We start from the raw sequence: 14854 nt of genomic DNA on the forward strand, positions 1-14854 counted from the left end.
CCAGAGAGGCTGTGGATGCCCCGTCCATCCCTGGAGGTGTTCAAGGCCAGGTTGGATGGGGCCCTGGGCAGCCTGGGCTGCTGTGAAATGTGGAGGTTGGTGGCCCTGCCTCTTTAGGGAGTGTTGGATCTTCACGATCCTTGAGGTCCCTTCCAACCCAAACCATTCTGTGATTCTGTTGTGGTGTTTTTAGTTGAACATGGATGATTCTTTTCCATAGTGCTCAGTTGTTTCTTATTATTCACGTGCTCTGTCAGTCCTTTGCTGCAACTCTTCATAGCATTCCATTGTCCGTGGTATGCACTCAGTGCTCTCTTGTCTTTTTATTTCCTGCCATGAGTTTCTCAGCCTTTTTTTCCATAATGTTGTGTTTCAGACTCTGCCTTCATTTTCCATGGGCTGGGGGTCACTGCAGCTGTGATGTAAACACCAGCATCAGAGGTAACTTTGGGATTCCTTCTTAGTCAGCAAAGAGAAACAGATGCTTATTTTCTTCTAATGCCAAAGTCTAAAATAGAGTTTTGCCATAGAAGTGCTCATCTCTCTCCCACCACAAAGGGAGATGGGGTGACTAATTGAGGTTAGTCATCTGTAGAATGAATATCTGTGCTGCTGGTGGGATCGAAGCTGTTCAGATCTGTGTGCTGGAGACCTCACCCCACTGCATCTGTCCTCCTGGACTGAAGGTTAATGGGTGTTTGGTGCTGTGTTACACCCTCAGCTCTGCTTGGTGATTCTTCTTCCTCTTTCATAACTCACCGGTAGGTCTGAGGTGGAAAGCAGCAGCTTTAAATGATGGGGAGCCATCCAGATAACAGTTTAAGACCAACGTGATGGAGCAAACTTGAGATTTTGCCATGTGCCTGATCAGCACGGTTGGATTTGGAGGTGGTGGTTGAGGCACACGGAGGACAAGCAGCGTGCTGGCTTGGATCATCAACAGGCTGTGAGCTCTGTGGGTTTCTCTGTGTCCCTTCAGCTGCGGCACGAAGAGGAAGCTGAAGTTTGCCATTGCTATTGGAAATAAAAACCTTTTCCTTTTCTAAAGGTAATTCTGAGCAGTCCTGGGCACTATTCCATGCATCTCAGTTCTGCAGAGGGTAAGGATGAAGCAGCAGAGTTGCTTACAAACATGCAGACTGGTTTAATTGTGCAGCAAAGTGCCCAATGTTTTCAGGATGCAGCGCCAGGAAGAGATGCATATTTGCTTTCAATTGATGCTATGCTGTACCCGCTGTTTCCTCTTACAACACAGGCAGCTAACTGCATTACTTCTGCTTTTCCTGTTGCTTCTGTCATCTTTGTTTTTAGCTAATTGCATTCGCTATGAAATAACCCTTTCATATAATTAGCGTGGAGATCTGGAGCGTGCGAGTGCTGGTTTGTACAATACCTGTAAGGAAGCATTAGGCTGGACTGATGCAGTTCCTGAGAACAAAACTATGTATTTTTTTTATTTAGAATAGAAGGGGCAATATAGATGTTGAGTGTTGGCTTGGGGTTGAGTTTTTACAAGGAATTTGGGAGGGAAAGGGAATCAGTCACCTCCATGTGGCAGCACAAGTGGGGAAAGCATCATTGCACGGCCAGGTGGGTGGGTTCTGCCATCACCATGGGTGTGCTGCCTTCACAGAATCCTACAACGGCCTGGATTGAAAAAGACCACAATGATCAACCAGTTTCAACCCCCCTGCAATGTGCAGGGTCAGCAACCAGCACCAGGCTGCCCAGAGCCACATCCAGCCTGGCCTTGAATGCCTTCAGGGCTGGGGCATCCACAGCTTCCCAAGCTGCTGGTGAACTAAAGGCAGCACTTGGAGAAGCAGGAGGGTCTCCAAGGCCCCTGGTAAGGATCAGAAGGAATGGCTTTGCACTGAACGCTGTGCTCGACGGATGGTTTGATGCGTGGAAGGCACTTCTTGCTGGAAGGAGAGCACTGCAGAGTGAGTGTTAGCTGCTCTGGGTGCCTGCTGGGGGGGGGATGGAGGAGCTCTGAAGATGTGTGAGCTGGAAGCCAAGGAACACAACGTGCAGTTATTGGAGTGGATGCCTTTTCTGGTTCACAGTGATGTGAATGCAGCTTTGCTGGGAGGTGAAGGTAGAAACTGCCTCGAGTGCTGCTGCTCAGGTGAGCTTTGAGTGTGACATGCATGTGCATTTCTGAGCTGAGCCCTTGTCACTGAGTGGTGATTGCAGTGGTGTCCTGGGCTTCATCAGCAGAAGGGTGGCCAGCAGGGACAGGGAGGGGATTGTCCCTCTCTGCTCTGCCCTGGTGAGGCCCCATCTGCAGCACTGCGTCCAGGTGTGGGGCCTCCAGTACAAGAAAGACAGGGAGCTGCTGGAGAGGGTCCAGAGGAGCCACAAAGATGAGCAGAGGGCTGCAGCACCTCCCTACAAAGCCAGGCTGAGGGAGCTGGGCTTGTTCAGCCTGGAGAAGAGGAGGCTGTGGGGTGAGCTCATATCAACCTTCCAGGACCTAAAGGGACCTACAGACAGGAGGGGAGTCAGCTCTTAGGAAGGGGAGAGAAGAGCTGGACAATGGGAAATGGTTTGAAGTTGAAGGAGGGCAGATTGAGGTTGGATGTCAGGGGGAAGTTGTTTGCTGTGAGAGTGGTGAGGTGCTGGACCAGCTGCCCAGAGAGGCTGTGGATGCCCCGTCCATCCCTGGAGGTGTTCAAGGCCAGGTTGGATGGGGCCCTGGGCAGCCTGGGCTGCTGTGAAATGTGGACGTTGGTGGCCCTGCCTCTTTAGGGAGTGTTGGATCTCCATCATCCTTGAGGTCTCTTCCAACCCGGGCCGTTCTGTGGTGAGGTGAGGCCTTGCTCGATGCTGTGATCAGAGTTGAACCCAGAGCTGCTGCTCTGCTCCTGCAGCACGCGCTGTGTTTGTGTTTGCAGAGGCAGCCTGCTTTGTGATGGACTTTTATGCAAGATTGATGCTGAGGAGCACCACGGTCACACAGGTGTTGGTTTCTCCTGCCTGTTTGAAGACGTTGTGGCTGGGAGAGGTGCATCTGAAGCCCACAGCTCTTGAAAAGTGCAACAGGAAATCTGAGTTTGCAAATGCTGCCAGCGCAGCGCGGTGCTTCCTTTGTGGCATTGCTTAATGCAGCGTCTGCAGCAGAAAGCACAGCGTTGAGGTGCAGGGGGCTGCGTGGGAAGCAGCAGGCCAAGTGCAAAACACTGCTCCTGCAGCCTGGGAAGTGCCAGCAGGTTATTTTGGAGCTCACGTAGTGAATGCTGTCCCGATCACCTTCCCATGTTGCTCTTCTTGTTGCTTGAACACTGCGTGGCAAACATCACAGCCTGCAGGTGAGCAGTGGGCAGTCCTACAGGAGATGGCAATCAATGATGCAGCCCCGTGATTCTGTGCTGCTTGGATCTGACTGTGTGAGAGCTTTTTAATATTCAAATTCTGTTTAAAAAAGAGAGGGCTGTGCAAATCCTGTCCTTAACATGGGGCAGGGCACCAATGAGGCTGTTGGACCAGATAAAAGACGAGGGTAAAGTCAGTGATCAAAACAAAGTGCTGCTCGATAGCATCTCTTTATTAGAGAACTTCAGAAGCACGGAATCATTAGAAGTAACTCTTAATTTTGTGTGCATATTTGTGCAGCAGGGAGGCCTTCATTGCCTGCCTGCAGCAGTTTATTAAGAGAAGGAATAATCCCTTCCTGTGCTCAGTTCTCTCACAGCGTTTGTGCCTTGCTACAAACATAGGTGTCTTCCCCTTGTTAGTTAGATGCTAAGGGCAAAGGCAGGAATTAATATCCCTAATTCAGAAGGGGAAGACAGGAGCAGGCTCTTGGCTAGCAAGTGAAATACTATTTTGGTTAAGATTAATTTTTACCCAATAATTATAAGCATATCTCAGTAATTGCAGGTCAGCAGCTCAGGCCTGGCAGTCTGCAGGAGCTGAAACACCTCTCATAGAATCCTGGAATCCCAGAGCTGTGGGAATGGGAGGGAACCTCTGCAGCTCCCCCAGTGCAGCCCCCTCCAGCAGTTCACCCAGGACTCTCTTAGCATCCCCAGGACCCCCGTAAGACCCCAAGATCCCTCCAGGACCCACCCCAGATGTCTGAGGACCCCCCCAGGACTCCCCTCTTCTCCTTGTTGCCCTCTGTCTCCACACTGATGGCCAGGATTTGAGAGGTGGCGAGGGGGGGATGGGATGGGACCCCCACAATGGGCTTAGAGACCCCCTGGTCAGTGTGAGCCCCCCACAGATGTGCTCAGGACCCCTCTGATGGCCTCTAGGACTCACATGGTCAGTGTGAACCCCCCACTAAATGGGCTCAGGACCCCTCTGATGGCCTCTAGAACTCGCGTGGTCAGTGTGAGCCCTCCCCAAATGGGCTCAGGACCCATCAGATGACTTCTGGGACCCCCATGGTCAGTGTGAGACCCCCTCTAAATGGGCTCAGGACCCCTCTGATGGCCTCTGGGACCCCCATGGTCAGTGTGAGTCCCCCTCTAAATGGGCTCAGGACCCCTCTGATGTGCTCTGGGACCCCCATGGTCAGTGTGAGACCCCCAAAAAAGACTCAGGTCTTCCTGATGCACTCTGGGACCTCCATGCTGGGGGGGTGAGACCCCCAGGTTGGGCTCCTGGACCCCTACAATGGGCTCAGGGACCCCCATGATTGGTGTGAGATCCTCTTGGTTGGTGTGGGACCCCCCCCCTTCCCCTCTTCTTTATCTAGCGAGGACGTATCAAGCTGTAGACCGATATGTAGTATGAATAGGTAGAGATGGGCACCTCTGCTGGGCTGTGCATTGGCTGTGAGGGCTCTGCTTTGTGTGGCATTCTCAGTCCTACCACAGGCTGAAGACAGGGAGGATAGTGATGAATGAGCAACGTGTCTACGTGAAATTCTGGTGTTCAAATCAATGTTTTATTCATGGTGTGCAACTTCGAAAGGCGTCCTGGAGCTGCAGTGATGACTTGCAGGATTTCATAGAGAATTCTTCCTGGGTTATGTCCCTTGGTGTTACTGTCACTGAAGCAGCAGTTGGTTCTGGGCAGGGATGGGCCCAACGGTATGATGTTAATTTGGGAGCAGAGGAGGCTGCTCTGAGCTCATTTGTGCTCCTGTAATAAGGTCAGCTCTCAGTTCCTTCATTTCCTGCAGCTTTTGCTTATGGAGCTGTGTTCTTGCACCAAAAGCCCACTTGTGTTTGCTGCGTGAGCTCTGTTTGTTTCACAGAAAACACAATTCCTGCTTTCCTCATGGCTTTGTGCTCAGTTTTTCCCAGTAATATTGAGCTAAGATTGCAGTGTAGCACCAAGGTAAGCACAGCTTTGCCTCAATGTTTGATCTTGGGAGATCAAGACTCAGCAAACCTGCAGAAGACAGATTCATATCTTGCTGTTTCAGGGCTTAATTGCTTGCAACAGGCCATACCTAGAGGAGCGCTCTGCACTGCCTGCTCTCATTGGTGTGATGCTGGGAGGGATTGGAGCAGAGTCAACCAGGGTTTGGCTGTCAGGATGGATGGAGAGCTGTCTGCTCAGAAGGGCTCCTCCACCATAAAGCTGAATTTCCTCTTGCTGTCAAAAATAGCATGACTCCAAAGGGCAGGCGTGATGCCAAGCTGAATTTGGAGAAGTGCATGTTAAGGAAGCCTGAGTCCTTCCAAGTTACAGATTGAGCAGGCTGGAAAGAAGTCAGAGCTTGGTGAAGAAGATCCTTCTGTACTTCCTGCCTTTAATTTTCTGTTGTGTTTTTATTTTAACGTTGCCTTCCTGTGGCTCAATGGGCAGCTCCTGTGCAGGGAACACAGCTGGCAGTGAGGTCATGGCACTGCCCAGAGAGTTGCCTGTTCCCCATGCAGCACTGCTCCAGCTCCTCCCCTTTAATACTTAAAGCAGCCAAAAGGCTGGAAGCCCGTGCTGGAAGGTCATGGAATGGTTTGGGCTGGAAGAGCCTCTGCCAGGTCTTCAGAGCAGTGAGCAGAGACCCCCACAGCTCCATCAGTGCTCAGAGCCCTGAGCGTGGCTGTGTGCAGGGATGGGGCAGCAGCAGCTCTGTGAGCAACCTGTGCAGTGCCTCGCTGCCCTCAGCCCAAAGACCTTGCTCCTTACGCCCACTCTCAGTCTTCCTCTGTAGTTGGAAGCCATCTCCTCATGTCCTGTGACACAGAGGCTGCAAAAGAGTGCATCCCCTCCTTCCCCACAGCCTCTTTAGATACTGAAGGCCGCTCTCAGCTCTCCCTGCAGCCTTCCTTTCTCCAGCTGCACAGCCCCAGCTCTCAGCCTGTCCTCGCTGGGAGCATTTCCATCCCTGGGCCCCTCTTTGTGTCTCTCTCTCCTCTGGCCACACTCCACCAGGTGGGTGTCTGTCCTGTGCTGAGCAGTGCTCCAGGTGAGGTGTCCCAGCACAGAGCAGAGGGGCAGATCCCCTCCCTCACGCTGCTGGCTGCAGTGCTGTGGATGCAGGCAGGCTCTGCTTGTCTCTCGGTGCTGGGAGGGCACAGTGGTGCCTCGTGGTGCTGCCCTCAGCTGTCCCCCCACACAGAGCCTTTTTGGCAGGGCTCTGCTCCATCCTTCCATCCCCCAGCTCATGGTGAGGGGTTGCTATGACCCAAGTCAGACCTTGCGTTTGGATTTATTGAACCTCGTCAGTCTGATGTAGGATCCTGGGCTTAAATGCAGAGTGAAACTGAGAAAAAGCTCCTGAAGCTCTTGAGCAGCATCTGATTTCTGGAGATGCTGAGGATTTAAACCCAGGGAGGCGAAGGCTGCTGCTGATGTTGCACTGCACCAACTGTGCTTCAGCACCAAAAGGTTGGAAGGAGCTGCAGGGCAAGTAGTCTGAGTGCTGCCAGCAGCTGTGCTCTGGGAGGTCACAGCAGTGAAATCCTTGAGAAGCCAAAGCCAGGCATGGCACAGCAAAAGGGAAGAAGCACGAGCAAGTTCAGAGTGCTGAAATGCATTCAGAAGATGGTAACATCTAATTCATGCTCCATACAGCTTACATTAAAACCTTTTTCTTATTTTCTTCAGGATTTCTCAGTCTGATCAGGCTAAAATCCTAAACAGGAGCTGATGGGGAGGAGATTGGTGAACAGCTTTGCTGACAACTCGTTCCTTGTTCCTGCTCTTAAGCATGTAATGCTGTTCTGGTCGCCTCCTGTGCTGCAGCTGTGGAGTACTTGGAAAACCACAGACATCTCCACGACTTTGGTTCTTCCCTTTCTGAATGATGCACTTGCCTGTCCTTTGGCAAATAGCGTAGTGTAACTTTTGAAAGAATGAAGTGAAGCACGTCTGGGATGCACAGCGACCCAAACCCAGGGTTAGCAGAGTAGGGGAGGGACAGGGAGATCAGCAGACTGGGAACTGCTGGTGAGAGCCCAGCTGAGGGTGCAGAGATGGTGGAGGCCTGGGGCAGCTCCTGCTGGGGACAGGCTGAGAGCTGCGGGGCTGTGCACATGGAGGAGAGAAGGCTGAGGGGAGTCTGAGCAGTGCTGGTGGATATCTGAAGGGTTGGGGTCAGGAGGAGGGGGCTGGGCTGTGTTTGGTGGTGCCCAGCACCAGGACAAGGGGCAGCGGGCACAGACTGGAGCTCAGGGAGTTGTGTGTGAGTGTGAGGAAGAGCTCTGTGCTGTGAGGGTGGCAGAGCCCTGGCACAGCTGCCCGGAGAGGTGGGGGAGTCTCCTGTGCAGAGATCCAAACCTGCTGGGATGCTCTGTGGGGAAACTGCTGGGGGGTTGCACTTGGGGGGAGGCAGAGGTCCCTTCCACCCCCATAGCTCTGAGGTTCTGAGGTATGGCAAGGGGAGCGGACCAGGTGAACTCTGGAGATGCAGAATGAAGGAGACATGAGAGGAACTGATCCTGGAACAGAAATCTGTTGGCTTATGCCCTTGTTAAGGTAAAAGCTGCTAACTGTAAGCTGTGCACAAACATCCTGGTTTTGTGTGAGTTTGCCGTGCCTCTAAGCCTTCCCGTGGACGATGCTGGGGGTGGTTGTGTGCCCCAGGACCACACAGCTGGGCTGTACCTCTTTCGTGCAATCCCAGAACGTTTTGGGTCGGATGGGATCTTTAAAGGCTGCCTGCAGTGAGCAGAAACCCCCACAGCTCCATCAGTGCTCAGAGCCCTGAGCGTGGCTGCGTGCAGGGATGGGGCAGCATCGGCTCTGTGAGCAACCTGTGCAGTGCCTCGCTGCCCTCAGCATGAAGACCTTGCTCCTTACATCCAATCTAAACCTCCCTCTGTTAGCTGGAAACCATCTCCCCCAATCCTATCACACAGAGCCTGCCCAAGAGCCCGTCCCCTTCTATCCTATAGCCCTCCCCCCCTTAGCCTTGTTTGCTGGAGAACTGAATCATTCTGGTTGTGCATCCCCCGTGGGTGTGTGCCAGTTGCAGAGATGGGAGCTCATGCTGGAGTGTGGGTGATGGTGTTTTTGCTTTCTGTTTCCTGGCTTTTTCAGAGCCAGCTTTAGTGGTTCTGTAGCTTGCCAGCGAGCATCGGGTTGAGTTTTGGAAGGCATTTCCTTAGCTGGTTCTGTGATAGCCCAATTGCTTGCTGATTTTATTTCAAGGTCTGTTTGAATGAGAAATACTCTTCCTTGAATGATGGTCAGAAGTGAAGCAAAGGAAAAGGGAGCAAGCAGGAGAACATGGCTTAAAAGTCCAGCAGCAGAGCAGTGCTTTCACCATGTGCACAGCTGGTGTAATTAACAAGTAGGATTGCTGGAATGAAGCTGCCTTTTCTTGTGCAGCTTCTGTTGCACAACCAGACTTGGGACAGCTGAATGATCCAGGATCTGGGGATAATGTTGGTGCTGAAAATCCTGGGGAATAAATGGCTGTGAGGCAGCAGCGTGGTGTTATGTATTAAACTGGCAGCTTTCCTCAGCCTGTTGGTTGCTGAGCAGCTCGGCACATCTTTAAAATGGATCATAGTTGACTGAAAGTGTCAGCTTGGGAGTGTGAATGAGCAGGATGTGACGTTGGTAAGGGGGGAAGTGAGTGGAAAGGCAGGGGATGGCTGCTGTAGATCACAAGGTGATGCTTGGCATGTTCTTAACACTGGGAAAGAAGCGTCAGGACAGCGTTTGGGGCTCTGGCAGCAAACGGTAGCCAGGGCTGCATCAGCAGAGGGGTGGCCAGCAGGGACAGGGAGGGGATTGTCCCCCTCTGCTCTGCCCTGGTGAGGCCCCATCTGCAGCACTGCGTCCAGGTGTGGGGCCTCCAGTACAAGAAAGACAGGGAGCTGTTGGAGAGGGTCCAGAGGAGCCACAAAGATGAGCAGAGGGCTGCAGCACCTCCCTACAAAGCCAGGCTGAGGGAGCTGGGCTTGTTCAGCATGGAGAAGAGAAGGCTGTGGGGTGACCTCGTATCAACCTTCCAGGACCTAAAGGGACCTACAGACAGGAGGAGAGTCAGCTCTTAGAAAGGGGAGATAACAGCAGGACAAGGGGAAATGGTTTGAAGTTGAGGGAGGGCAGATTGAGGTTGGATGTCAGGGGGAAGTTGTTTGCTGTGAGAGTGGTGAGGTGCTGGACCAGCTGCCCAGAGAGGCTGTGGATGCCCCGTCCATCCCTGGAGGTGTTCAAGGCCAGGTTGGATGGGGCCCTGGGCAGCCTGGGCTGCTGTGAAATGTGGAGGTTGGTGGCCCTGCCTGTGGTGGGGGGTTGGATCTCCATGATCCTTGAGGTCCCTTCCAACCCAAGCCGTTCTGTGGTTCTGTGACTGGGGCCATCAAGACAACGACTGGGGCCTCGCAGCCTACTGCAAGTGGTTTTTGGTAGGCCGCAGCATTGAGGCCATAAAACACAGCCCTGGATTTCAGGCTGCACTGGGCCGCGTGCTGCTCACACCCAGCTGCTCCTGAGCTGCAGGTGGAACTGCTGAAGGAGTTCACATCCAGCTCACAAAGCATCCTGCAGCCTCTGCCATCGCAGCACGCTGTTGTGTGCATGGGGCAGCTCCTCTCAAACACCACACAGTGCTCGGCCAACAGCTTGAAATAGCTCCTGGTCTCGGTTACTGCTATAATTACCCGTGTCATTTCATCTGTCTCATGATTTGCATATCGTTTTGCAGATGTCCAGATGGAGAGGAAGATAAATTTGCAGTCGTTCTGAACCTGAATTTGCGAAGAACTCGGTTTTTAAAGTGAAATTTGCTGCTGAGGGTTTGGCACGCAGAGCAGGGGCTGAGGTCAGCACTGAGTGCAGAGGAGCAGCACGTGTCCCACCCTGCTGTTAGCAGAAAAGGGTGGTCGTATAAAGATGTTAATGGAAGATGAATTGCTGATGGAAGAGCTGTGGTCCTGCAGTCCAAGGACTGTGATAAGGCAGCTGCTGCTGGATGCCAGGCAGTGCTGTTGCTGCAGCAATGCTGTCAGCCTGCAGGTTACCTGGAGGACCTTTAAATCGTTGTCTGAAACACCATTTTGCTACTGTGGGATGCATTGAGACCAGTGCTGGGTCAGGAAGGGGAACCTTTCAGCTTTGGTGGGGCAGGAGTCTTTGTGCTGTTAAACAGGATGATGGAGTTGATAGAGGAGTTTGGGTTTTGCCCACAGATCAAATGGTGCCTGGGCAGCTGTTCAGCTTTTGGCAATTTCTGTGAAGTTTTGGGTGATCTGAAAACACGCAGGGAATGAAATTCCCTTTTGACAGTGGCACGAAGAGGCAGCAGAAGCTTGAGGAGGGAACTGAAGGGAGAGAACTGGTCGTAACTCTGAGTTATATGGCAATAGATCCCCAAATTATCTGTTAGTTTCCTTTGCTGATGTGTTGTTTACTGCCTCAGTGTGCTGCTGTGGGAATCCTGAGCTTCCTATGGCACTGCTGAGCCTCAGAGGGGTGGCTGGATGGATGATGTGTGTGCTGGAAGGCAAGGAAGTGGAAAAGAGCAACAACTGTGGGACTGGTTTTAGGGTTGCCTGTGGCCTATGAGTGGGATGAGGGGTTTTAAGGATTAAAATCAGCCTGGAAGGTCTGAAGTGATGATCCAAGTCCATGATGCTCGTGTGTGCACTGCAGCCCTGGCTGAGGGCCTTTCCTTAGGAGTTTTCTCTGTTTGTGAGGGGATTTCCCAATGAGAGACATGCACAGAGCGTGGCTCACAGCTTTAAGGTGCTGGAGCTGACAGCAGAGTATTGCAGAGCTGTGAGCAGCTGACTGCTCTGGGGAGGCTGAAGCCTTGGGGAGCTTTCCAGGACACAGTGGAATCATAGAATCCTTAGAGCTGGAAGGGAATTCTGAGAGCCATCCGTCCCAACTCCCTGCAATGCACAGGGACAACACAGCTCCATCAGGCTGCCCAGGGCCTGATCCAGCCTGGCCTTCAAAGCCTCCAGGGATGGAGCATCAACCACATCTCTGGCAAGCCGTGCCAGTGCCTCACCACCCTCACTGTGAAGAACTTTTTCCTTACATCCAACCTAAATCTCTCCACACTTGAAGCCGTTTCCCCTTGTTCTACCAACACAGACCCTGCTCAAGGGTCTGTCCCCTCCTTTCCTGCAGCTCCTTGTTAGATACAGGCTGCTCTCACATCACCTCGCAGCCTTCTCTTCTCCAGCTGCACAGCCCCAGCTCTCAGCCTGTCCCATGAGAGCTGCTCCGTCCCTGAGATTATTTTTGTGAGAGAAGAGCAAAGGTGAAGAAGAAAAGCAAGGAAGAAAAAGAGAAAGGTGTTTTTAGTAATTTTATATCTATTTGGTAACGTGGCTGATGAAACACTGTAAATCTGCAGGCTCTTGGATTCCTTTACATTTTGCTCATGCTGAAGTTCCTCAGGTGCTTTGCCAGCCTTTCCCTGCGCAGCAAAAGTGTTCCAATCCCTTCTGACAGCTGTTTGAAAGGCTTTGAAGCTGGAAGTCATTAAGCAATGATGAGCAATGGATTTATCAGCCCTTCATTCCTCGTATAACAGCTTCATTATTTGCTGGACAACTGAGAGCTCCTTTTTTCAGGGATATGAAGCCACGGAGCAGGCGGCGATGGGCAGTGGGATTGTTTGTCCTTGGTGCTGGGATTCCAGCCCAGACTGGACAGAAGTGAGGTTGGAGTGACGCTGTGCTGCCTGCAGGGCCAAAAGTGGGGCTGGATGGGATCTTTAAAGGTCGCCTGGTCCCACTGCCTGCATGAGCAGAGACCCCCACAGCTCCATCAGTGCTCAGAGCCCTGAGCGTGGCTGTGTGCAGGGATGGGGCAGCAGCAGCTCTGTGAGCAACCTGTGCAGTGCCTCGCTGCCCTCAGCCCAAAGACCTTGCTCCTTACGCCCACTCTCAGTCTTCCTCTGTTGGTTGGAAGCCATCTCCTCATGTCCTGTGACACAGAGGCTGCAAAAGAGTGCATCCCCTCCTTCCCCACAGCCTCTTTAGATACTGAAGGCCGCTCTCAGCTCTCCCTGCAGCCTTCCTTTCTCCAGCTGCACAGCCCCAGCTCTCAGCCTGTCCTCGCTGGGAGCATTTCCATCCCTGGGCCCCACTTTGTGCCTCTCTCTCCTCTGGCCACACTCCACCAGGTGGGTGTCTGTCCTGTGCTGAGCAGTGCTCCAGGTGAGGTGTCCCAGCACAGAGCAGAGGGGCAGATCCCCTCCCTCACGCTGCTGGCTGCAGTGCTGTGGATGCAGGCAGGCTCTGCTTGTCTCTCGGTGCTGGGAGGGCACAGTGGTGCCTCGTGGTGCTGCCCTCAGCTGTCCCCCCACACAGGGCCTTTTTGGCAGGGCTCTGCTCCATCCTTCCATCCCCCAGCTCGTACTGATGGTTGGGGTTACTGGGGGTGCAAGACTTAACGTGAGCTTTCTTCGGAAATGGGGTAACGTGATGCTGGGCTCAGCTCTGAGCTCCATGCAGGGCAGCCTGGGCTGACCCTGGGCTGTGCCAGGGTGGGGGCTGAGCAGGTTGAGTGCAGCCCAGCTCTGTGCCAGCCCTGCACTCCAGGAGCTGTTCCTCTACTGGCTGCCTTGCTGCCTCCATAGCGATCGGGGCCCCAGGCTGGATGTGAAATACGTCTATTGTTGCTGCAATTATTCTTGGAACAAGTGAAAATGACCTTTTAGGTTTCCTTGACAACCTATAACTTTCTTTTGAAGTGATGTCAAGAAAACAAACGTGTTCTTGACTGAGGTACAAGTCTCACAGCTGAGTCTGAGGGCTGCAGAGCAAAGGGGCTGTTAACCCCTAATGCAGTAGGGCAGGGGTAATTAAAAAGAGTTCATTACAAGTTTATCTGGTGGCCAGTGATGGCTTTGCAGAGTGTGTGTCACATACAGCCTAACTCCCTGTTCTGTTTGAATAAAGGGATGTGTGGCAGCTTGTTTGGAAGAGTTGTTGACCCTCAGTTCCCTCTGGTTAACAATAACTTTCTAACGTTATTTTTTTTCCTAGGATAGACAGAGGGAATTCACACTGGATGAAGATAATTATCTGAAGCTGGGTGTATTCCAGGAACCATAACCCAAATGTTTCTCTGTCTGTGGAGAAGATCTCACGTTTGAAATCACTTCTACTGAAGGTACTGCATCTGCCTTTCCTTTTAGCTGGAGTGGCTGTGAGTGAGATTGTTCTTCGTATTCAATACCTGGAGGAATTTGAGAGGGACCTGTGGTGCTGCTGGGAGGCTCCTGGTGAGGTTCTGTGATCTAATACAGCAAAGACAAAGAGCTCTTACATGAATGAAGGTTTCCCAGAGGGACAGGGCTGTGAGTGGTGGTGTCTCCTATGGCAAAGCACTCGTTCTGTTCAGCCTGTGAGAAGGCATTCTTAAAGCTCCCACAAGGGCTTGGGAGAGTTGTATAGGTGATCTGTGAACAGAGGTGCTGCTGGAGCTGGTCATGGTTGGAACAGCTTGTCCACAGAGGTTGTGGGTGCCCAGTTTCTGGAGGCATTCAGGGCCGTGGGATCATGAGCAGCCTGACCTGATCCCCTCCAACCAAAGCTGTTTCATGATAGCTTTGGTAGCTGCCACACCTGCTGGTTTGAAACAGGAGAAAATGGTTCTAGAAGCCATTTAAAAGCTGTAGCACGTGGGTGGTAACAAGATATTTGTGGTCATCTGTGCCAGCAAAATATAGAGAAATAGAAAACAGTTGGCAGTCACAGTGCAGCCCACTGACAAGCACTGTTGTTGTGGAAATGTAGCTGGCTCAGGGCTGGGATCTGCTCCCACCGGGGACATGGGGGGAGATCAGCAGTGTGAGGGGACACTGCCAGTCATCAGCTGAGTGCTTTGTTCTGAACCAGAGTGGCTGCAAAGCGTTTGGGAGGGGAGGGGGGGGATGACAGGGGGTGTCCCTTACAGACCTCCTTCCTGAGAGCTGCTCTCACAAACCCACAAAGTGTTTGAGGAGAGCAGAGCTTTGGGACTCCGTAATCTCCTATGGCAGTAAGTTCCACAGGGTTTTTTCTTCCTGTGTGGACCCTAATCATAATTAATGCTTGGTTCTGCCTGTTTTATAATTGGATGCTCGATATCTTTGACGTGACTCCATTCTTTGGCTTGTAGGAAGCTGTAAATATCCCTTCAGTTCATCTCCTCAATCCCATTTGTGCCTTTCTTGATCTCTGCTGTTTTTCTGAGCTGAACTCATCCATCAAACTGAGCTGAATGCATCTTCCCTGGGAAGCTGTGCGTGTTCTACTTCTGCTCAGTCTCTTTCAGGAGGCGCTGCTCCGACCAGCTGTACTTGTTCCAGCTCTGTTGGCTCTTCTGACAGAAGCAAACCAGACCGGCGCTCGAGATGCAAACACACGATAGTCAGAAGTGATGTCATCCCTTCTGTTTACTTGCTTATTATTCTTCCTTGTGATAACTCCTGATGCTCCTTGTTCCCTCTTGTCCTATCACTCTCATCCTGTTTCTAAGCTCCCTTTATGAGGGG

At 52.3% G+C, this 14854-nt stretch overlaps 1 protein-coding gene across 3 annotated transcripts in view; it reads left to right on the top strand.

Moving 5' to 3' along the window:
• Positions 1-14854, top strand: part of PPP6R2 (protein phosphatase 6 regulatory subunit 2) — a 71571-nt gene that overhangs the window by 4489 nt on the left and 52228 nt on the right. For all 3 annotated transcript variants that reach the window (XM_010728788.3, XM_010728906.2, XM_010728840.3), the window contains exon 2: positions 13362-13488. The gene's annotated coding sequence lies outside the window, so the exon portion shown is untranslated. The remainder of the gene's footprint in view (positions 1-13361; positions 13489-14854) is intronic.

This window comes from Meleagris gallopavo, chromosome 1 (assembly GCF_000146605.3).
Source record: "Meleagris gallopavo isolate NT-WF06-2002-E0010 breed Aviagen turkey brand Nicholas breeding stock chromosome 1, Turkey_5.1, whole genome shotgun sequence".
Lineage (NCBI taxonomy): Eukaryota > Metazoa > Chordata > Aves > Galliformes > Phasianidae > Meleagris > Meleagris gallopavo.